Here is a 9,684-nt window from a genome sequence, read left to right on the forward strand (position 1 = left end):
TAGGGAGGGTGGGAGGGAGACACAAGAAGGAGGGGATATGGGGATATATGTATACATATAGCTGATGCACTTTGTTATACAGCAGCAACTAACACATTATAAAGCAATTTTACTCCAGTAAAGATGTTAAAAATAAATAAAGAAAGAAGGGCTGCTTGTCTTCCTTGGACCACACATAGATAAACTGTTTCCTGTGTCCTGCTGCATCATTTGTATCACTGAATAAGAGCAAGCTCATTTTTACTGCAAAGTAAGACAGAAGAGCTAGACCAGATCAAAAGCACAAAGTACTGTGGACACGATCTACTTGGAGAGGTAAGACCAATGCAAAGGAAACAACTGGGAAGGAATACATGACAGTAAAGAAAGAATTAGCAAAATACATAGCAAAGACAGTCAGGGCTATAGCAGTCAGAGAAGGAAAAGCTCTCTGTGGGCTGAGGTGATCAGGGGGGCCTTTCGGGAAGAGGTGGGACTTGAGTCCAGCATTGCAGGACAAGAAGGATTGGACAAACAGGGAGGAATACATTCCAGGGATGGGAAATACTTTAAGCAAAGGTACAAAGTGGGCATATGCATGTTGTATTCAGGAGACAGAGAAGAGGCCTGCTCAATTCTGGGGACGAAGTGGGGACCAAACACAGTCAGTGCCTGCTCTCATGGGGCATACACGGGACAGGAGGATGGGGAGGGACAAAAAACAAGCAAATAACCAAATGGTGATTTGAGGTAGTAATAGGTGCTATGAAGACAATAAACAGAGTGATATGGCTATAGGTGTTGGAGGAGCTATCAAACTAGTGAAGTGACGGAAAGCCTCTGAGGAGGTGTCACTTTTGCCACAACCCAAATGAAGGTAGATGTAGGAGAGCAGTGAAGACTACGATAGGAAAAATGTTCTTTGAGACCATAACTGGAGACTCTCCACCCTAGCTTTCATCTAAGCCCAGGTGAAAGACACGTAGGGTAGCACTGAGCCTGTTTTTTTTTTTTTTTTAATATACAGCAGGTCCTTATTGGTTATCCATTTTATACATATTAGTGTATATATGTCAATCCCAGTCTCCCAATTCATGCCACCACCACCCCCTCCCCCGTCACTTGAGCCTTTTTTTTTTGATTTGTTCAAGATAGGGTGGGGTCCAGAAAAAGGGAAAATGTGTTTCTGGGTCAGTGGATACAATCAGGCTTGGAGGGGGGTCTAGCCTGGCAGAATGGGCTACATCTAAGGGCACACTTTGCTCCAACATTCAGGTCTGTCACTCAGCCCAAGTCTTCACACACTCTCCTCCTCCCCTCAGATACCTAGAAGTTCCCAAGCTGGTTCATCTCTCTCAACTCAGTGGGAACCAGAGGTCCTACAGCCAAAGTGTGACCCACAGAAATTGCCCAGTGCCCAGGGGCTCAGCCTAAACTGGCCCAAATGCATGAGCAAGCAGTCGTCTCTCTCCTTTTTTTGAGGCCAGGGTCTGTCACTCTAGAACCAGGGCCTGAGGCCCATGCTGGGAAAATGGCTCATTAAACTTAAGTATATCTTCTTTTCACCTCTCTCCCCTTACTGTCCCTCTACCTCCCAACCCCCGCCCCACGAACAGACCCCCTGCAGTGGTAGCCATGACCTCTGCCTACAAATAGTTTGTGGAAAAACCGTCAGGTTGGTGATTTGTTTGCAGTGCTCCAACATCCCCTTTGTATGTCTTTCTCTTCCCTTGAGGGTGATCTCTCCCTGGCCAGGTGTCCAGGACCCTCATGGTCTCTCCTTTCAGCCCATCTCCTTCTCTCAGGAAACAATAGTAAAAGCCCATTAATATTAAAAATCAAAGTAACTAATGAGGCATTTGAATTTTGACAGAGCGGAATTGTAGGTCTTAGTAAATAGATGTGGAGTTTTTTTTTTAATTAGGTACTTTACTGCATCCCTAAAAATGATATTAGAAAGACAGTGGCCTAGTCTGGCAATATGGAGTTAAACTCTGGTTCCCTAAGGCAGGAGCTAAAAGAAAGACAATGCAGGGGCAAGAAAGAGCCAAGACACAGATTTGTCATAACTGCAGGATGAGTTTATTTGTTTTTAACCATAATAATGATTAATATTATGGCAACACCCTGTATTGCGGGTATAAAAACACAATCCTCTCCCAAAATATGACTCAGCCTCTGTGCTCCCAGATACACTGAAATTCCTTGGAAGGCAGCTGCAGGCCTTTGTGGAGACTCCCATTCTTGCTTCTTTCACAGTTGGACAAACCAAAGACCCACAACCCTGCTGCTAGGTGCCCAGTCATAAAGAAAGAGGCACTGGGCCCACAGATCCCCACACAGTACAATCAAGTATGTTTTGTTCACACTGACAGTTCCCTACCCCCAACTACCACCCCAAAACAGGTTACTTCCAGGCCTAACTCTGGGTTTAACAGCAATCCAAACACTTCCTCCTGGACCTATGAGTGGAGGGGCTTGGGAAAGGTCAGGGGGTTAACTGTTTACCTTTATCCACAAAATTCCTACACTTCTAGAACCCTACCCCTGCCCTCTTCTTGCTTGGTAACTCTGTGATTATATCTTTTACACTAAGAAGTGAAAAATAACTCAGTCCCTCTACTCAGACCATACCCTTGGGTGTGGCTTTTCAGTTAAGTAACTGCTTCCTGGGAGGAGAAGCGATAGGAAGGAGGGGGTGGGGCAAGGGCTAGGAAGATCTTAGAAGCCCCAGTATTCTAATTAGCATCACTTTTGAGTGTGGGCTCCAAAGGTTTTCCTTTCTGTTTATCAAATTTATTGAAAGGGAAGCTAAGGCCCCAAAGAGGGTAGGAACTTGCTCAAGGTCACACCAAAAGTATAGAGTAGAGCTTGGGAATGGGAGCCAGGTCCTCTGCCTCCAGCCAAGTGCTCCATCCAAAAAGATGTGTGATTCTCCCCAGTGAGTCAGGGAAAAATGCAGTGAAACAGGGTTATCAGAGGAGAAGGTTGCAGCTCATGTGCTTTCATTCAGCCTCACAAAATGAACAGGAAGGACAGACACAGAAAAGGCCTGAATGGATGCACTAGAAATCCTGAACTGTAGAGGAAAAGGGCAGTGAGATGACAGTCTCCTGTTTTCAAAGATGCTGCTCCACCATCGGGCCACTTCGACTGTCCAGATGTCCTTCACTATCCCGGAGAGAGGGAAGGAGGGGAGTGAGAAAAGGGTGGAGAGGGAGACAAGGAGAGGAAGAAGTGGGGAAGAAAAGAAAGGAAAGAAGCTGAGGGAAAGATGTGGAGGAAAAAAAGGATGACTGAAAGAATGTTTGAAAAAGAACAACATGCCATCCGAGGATGCTTTGGGACCCTAAGTTATAGGGCCCTTTCTCCTCTCTCCCTTTCTCCTCTCTCCTTCCCCGCATTCTGCACTGTCTTAGGTGCATGAACACACACACACACACACACACATACATTCATTCTCATTGGTCTCCCTTGGGCCTGCCCCTCTTTCTTTCCCAGACGTGCTGGCCCAGGCTCTGGAGCCTCGGGCTTCAACGGTTGTGAAGGAATTGCTGGGCCAGCCCAGCCTGTATGCTGCTTGACCCATGTATTTCACAGATGTTAGTTCCCTCTGCCATTCCCCAGGGTACTTGAACAGAGACAGTTTAGCAGGAAAATATCTATACCAAATGGTCTCATTATATTCAAAAGAAAGATGCCACATTTCCTAACCTCCATCTACTACCAAAGCAAAAAGTCCTCTTCTTGATGGCCCTAGAGACTACCCCCTTGGGGCAGGTCCACATAGACAGTTGGGCTAAAACTACATCTACGGCTCTAGAACCTGACAGCTGCCTTTGACCCATAGCAGTGAGGCTTCACTGGCCCCAGAGGAGAAGGGGGTCAAAGCCAACAATAAAACTGCTGAAGCAAGGCGAGACCCACTCTCCAGAACCAAATGGACTAACACCTGACTCATCTGGAGGTCACTTCTTTGGCAACCTCATATATCTGGAACAAAGCAGAGAATAAAGAAGTGAGAAGGGAAAAAAAAGCCTCGAGGAAGTCAAAATAGATGTCAGCATCCATACAGTGAAGTTTTCAGGCTTTACTCATAAAACAATCTTTCTAGGAGCCAATTTACTACTTCAGACTAAATCCTTACAAGGGTGTTTATTGTTTTCATAGCCACAACAAATGAGAGACACAGCAAATTGTGAGGAAGTAGAAATATTGATAATAGCAAAAGTGACAGCTGAATATAGATGTAGATGATGAATCAAAGTCTTCAGATTTTGTCCTCTTAATAATACACCATGACTGACTCCTGTTGTCAGATGTCAAAGAGCAACTTGCTGAGTGATGAGAAATTTGTCAAGTCTTGCTGGCCAATCTTACCCAGCTATCCACTTTAGGGATAAAGTTAGTTGTCTCTAGACTGTCCTTTCAGCCTAACCATTTGCTTGAGGGTGATGAGTTATGATGATGACAGCTCAGCTAAGTTTCCTTCTTTAAAAAAAAAAATCACTCCACCCAATAAATAAACCAATAAATCAATAAACACAATGTTGTGTTAGTTTCAGGTATACAGCAAAGTGATTCAGTTATACATATACATACATATATATATTTTTTCACATTCTTTTCCCTTATACGTTATAAAATATTGAGTGTAGTTCCCTGTGGTATACAATATGTCATTGTTTCTTATCTATTATATATATATATATAGATATATAAATATATATATATATAGAATATATAAATATATCATCCCCCCTTCCCCTTTGGTAACCATAAGTTTGTTTTCTATGTCTGTGGGTTTATTTCAATAAAAAAATTTTTAAATTTTTTTTAAACAAAAATTATAAATAAATAAATAAACTCCTTATGCCCAACTAAGGTAAACCCAAGCTCATTGTCAGAAATTATGGAGCCCAGAGGTGTGATTGCAGGACTTTTGGGATGGGACTCAGAGCATCAGGCTCTCTTTAGAAAAGGAGCTACCACCGACAGGACACAAGTCTCTTCCCTGGAATGGTCCTGCCAAATCACTGTAGCTGATTTGTAGCTTTCCACGGAGATTTCCCCTGGAAAGAGAGGTGCTGGGCTAAAGGCTGGACCAAGCAGCTCCACCTGCTCTACACTCCTCTGTCCATGTTGCTTTTAGCATTAGAATCTCACCCAGGGCTAGTATCAACAGTTCCTGGGTGTGCTCTTTGCAGAACAAGGGCAAGATAACAAGATTACACTTTACTGTCACTTGAGTGGGTTTAGGTGTGAGACATGCAATATGGACCAGTGGGGAGGAGGAAGACATTAGAACCGGGTGAGATGAGATCTAGAAGTCACCACCCTGACTACTGAGGCTGGGCCCTGAGGGAGGAAGCAGTGGAACAGGACAACGCAACTTGGCTAAAGGGCATGTGGATATCTGGGGTCCGTTAGGGACAGAATGTGGGGTCCCAGAGGGCAGGCAGGACCAGGAGCACCTCCCTCCCAATCACAGCCAGAGAACTTAGGTAGCAGGCCGCTACCCTCCAAATTAGACAGATGGTAGCATTGAATTCATTCACAGCTGAACCTCAGCCACTGGCAGGAGAGGACAGGAAAAAGCATTCAGCCTCCAGGGGAGGAACTTGGCCAGAGCCAGGTGGGGAATCAAGGTCCCAACCAAGTGGGCCTTAGTCCAAGCAGAGAACCAAAACCCAGGCAGATGAACCGAGCCACACAGTGGGGAATAGAAAAAGGCTGTCATAAGAGGGCTGCAAGGTACTTGGGACTTTCTTGTGGCTCACTCCAGTCACCAGTGGGCTGAGGCAGCTGAGGCGTCCCCATACCCCATTCAGGGCTGGCTCGGGGTGGGGGGAACTGGGAAAGACTGGGAAGGCAGAGGCTTGTAGTTTTCTTGAACAAAATAACAATTCCACCGTCAGGGTCATCCTTTGTGGGCCAGTAATTTACCTTGGACTCCTTAGCTTCCCTGATGATCCTTGCACCCACTTTAACAGCTTTATTGAGATATACTTCACATATCATACAATTCACCCATTTAAAAGGTACAATTCAGTGTGTTTTAATATATGCCCAGGGCTGTGCAACCATTGCCACAAATCTCCTGATTTTTTAATTAAATTTTTTATTTTGAGATAATTGTGGATTCACATACAGTTGTAAGAAATAACACAAAGAGGTCTCTTGTACACTTTATCCAGTTTCCCCCAACAGTAACATCTCGTAAAACTGTAGAACCATATCACAACCAGAACATTGACATTGATACAATCTACCCATCTTTTTCAGATTTCTCCAGTTTTACTTGTATTTATTTGTGTGTGTATGTGTGTGTTTCATTCTATGCTATTTTATGACGTGTAGGTTTGTGTATCTACCACCAGAGTCCAGACACTGAATAGCTCCATCGCCACAAGTATCCCTCATGTTGCCCTCATCCCTCACACCTGCCTCACTCCCTCTTCCTTCCCTAAACCTTGGCCACCACTAATCTGTTCTCTATTTTTATAATTTGTCATTTCAAGAATGTTATATAAACAGAATCATACAACATGCAACCATTTGAGAATGACGTTTTTTACTCAGCCTAATTCCCTTGAGATTCATCCAAGTTGTTGCATGTTTCGATAGTTCATTCCTTTTTATCTTGCACTCACTTTTAAGTTAGGGAAATCCGCCAGTGGCTTAATACACTGAAGGAGAGGTCCTGGAGATGGCATTGCAGCCCAGTGAAGGAACCATAGAAGCAGAGGGCATGTGCCTCAGTGGAATTCTTCCTTCCTTGAAGACATGCCTGGAATCTTGAACTGCACATAAGCACGTGGCTCCCTCTTTTAGTTGAAAAGTACACAGCCGTGTTCTTTAGCAATCAGCCACCAGCGGTTGTCACCACAAGACATCTGGCATTTGGGGGTTCCACCCAGATCAGACTCCACTCTCTAGAGGAGAAGCCTCAGAGGTAAGAAATCTTTAATCCTAGCAGAGTCCAACTATTGAGCACTTAACATTCCAGAAACTGTCCACATACTGAGCAACAGTTGCCTTTTGGGGAAGAAAAAAACATGGCAGAAGCCAAGGAGCCTCACGAAAGCCAAAGGCAAGAGCTTGAATTCTCGTGTTATTTTGAGGAAGATATTCTCCAGCAGTCTTCATGGTACTGATTTTGTATTTCTCTTCTTTCACTTATATTGAAACCCTAAAGACTTTCTGCTTCTTCAACTTCTATTGATTCCAGGATCATCAGAATGAGGCACCTGTTATGATGTCTGTAATTTACTTTAAAATACTAAAGCAGAGACAGTGTGATGTTCTGTGTGATTAGTTTAAATATATACTCTATGTAGGGTTACCTTAATCAAGACCTCTCACTCAAAAGCCGCGCTCCAGAGATGGCTACTACAGCTATCTGCTTCAACTATCATTACTTCCTAGTAATACCAGAGGCTATGATAATTAGCATAATAAATGTTAGAAATAAGTTTTCATTGGAGAAAACAGAGGCATGTTAACTAATATTGAGTACAATGGTTGTTAAAATTGGGTTCTTAGTGGTGAAATTAGTGGTATTCAAAATATGTGGACAGACTAGAATATTTTGCTTGAACAGGGTATTAACATCTAGTAGTCTCTACATTTTAGGGAGGGTACTCTTGACCTGATTCCCAAAGGGTCCTGGGTCCTGCTGCTGTTTCCAGATAATTCTTGGTCCCCTGACCCCACTAAATGGTTAATTGAATCTGTGGCTGGCATATTATCACATTTACCTCAGGTGAACCTTTCATGCAAGAATAACCAAAAAGGACAGAGATCTGAAGTATCATTGAGCTTCTAGAACAGGTTTTATGACTGTTTTGTACCTGCTTGCTAATAAATATTTACATGTGTGGCAGATTTGGGTGTGATGCTTGCTTTTATTCTAAACCAGCAGCAAGGTCGTGGGGAGGTAGCTAAACCCTTCACCTTCTTCCCACTATTGGTGACTACCGAGACCTACTCACAAAACCTAATAATTGTACAGGACCAAATTTGTTTACATCGGTTCACCACAGGACCTTAAGAATACAAAGAGAGACTTCCCTGGTGGCGCAGTGGTTAAGAATCTGCCTGCCAATGCAGGGGATACGGGTTCGATCCCTGGTCCAGGAAGATCCCACATGCCGCGGAACAACTAAGCCCGTGCACCACACTACTGAGCCTGTGCTGTAGAGCCAGTGTGCCACAACTACTGAGCCCGTGCACCTAGAGCCCATACTCCACAACAGGAGAAGCCACTGCAGTGAGAAGCCCGTGCACCACAACGATGAGTAGCCCCTGCTCGCCGCAACTAGAGAAAGCCCATGCACAGCAGCAAAGACCCAACACAGCCATAAATAAATAAATAAATGGGACAAAAAAAGAATACAAAGAAGGAGCCCTTATGGTAGGATCTCCAGAAAGTTCTGAAAAATCCCAAGAGACACAAAACTTCTGAAGGGAAGATACTGAACTCAGTAGCAAACAGCAGTCTTTGTCACGTGAGCAACCTAGGTATCTAGATGTCAGGTGAGGAGACCTGCAACTTGTGAGTCTGCATATTTATTGGGAAGGATGTTTCTGTGGCATAATTTCTCAAAGTGGATCTTCTTGAAAAATCAACATTTCAAATCCTTGAAACCATGGAGTATTAATAAGCCTTTCACAGCGTTAGCTAACCCACACATCTTTAAAAATCTAAAATCTCTGAACAATGATTGAGAGAATAAAAACTTCTTTGTATATTTAAGTGCCAAGGATGTTACATGCATTATCTCTCTCTTTTTTTAATTAATTTATTTATTTATTTATTTTTGGCTGTGTTGGGTCTTCGTTTGTGTGTGAGGGCTTTCTCTAGTTGTGGTAAGCGGGGGCCACTCTTCATCGCGGTGCACGGGCCTCTCACTATCGCGGCCTCTCTTGTTGCGGAGCACAGGCTCCAGACGCGCAGGCTCAGTAGTTGTGGCTCACGGACCCAGTTGCTCCGCGGCATGTGGGATCTTCCCAGACCAGGGCTCGAACCCATGTCCCCTGCATTGGCAGGCAGATTCTCAACCACTGTGCCACCAGGGAAGCCCCCGCATTATCTCTTTTGATTCTTAAAAAAAAACAAACAAAAAACAAAAATCCTTCAAGGAAAGTGAAGTTCAGAGACATTAACATGACTTATCTGGAGTTCTAATGGCCTGTAAGTGGCACAGTTGGGGTTCAAGCCCCATCCGTCTGACTCTTTCTGCTCCACGCCACGCTGCTTCTCATCCTTTAAAAAGATAATGGGTGGATAGAAGGGAAAAAGTCAAACAAGGAAGAAGCATGCATTCATAAAACAGTCCTCTATTGCTTCAAAGTCGCTCTAACCCACCTCTCAAAAACTTCACTATAGTCAGCAATCATGGAAATAAAAAAGAATCAAAAGACCCAATAATGTAGAACCACAGGGTCCCTGGCATACATAACCCAGTATAACTGTGTTACTAACTCACTGTCAGAGCTTCAGATAAATATGTATAGTCATATTTTAGTCTCAAAATCACCTAAGAGGTAGCTTCAGTTATTGTTTCAATTTTACAGCAAGAGGCAGAATTGGAGAGGACTCACTGCCTTGCCTAAAGCCACACAGCCAAGGATGGAACCAGGAGTCAAACTCAGATCTGATTCTACATCCAGTACACTCCACTGCTTATCAGTGCTTTACCT

This window comes from Balaenoptera physalus (genome assembly GCF_965194825.1).
Source record: "Balaenoptera physalus genome assembly, chromosome: X".
Classification (NCBI taxonomy): Eukaryota; Metazoa; Chordata; class Mammalia; order Artiodactyla; family Balaenopteridae; genus Balaenoptera; species Balaenoptera physalus.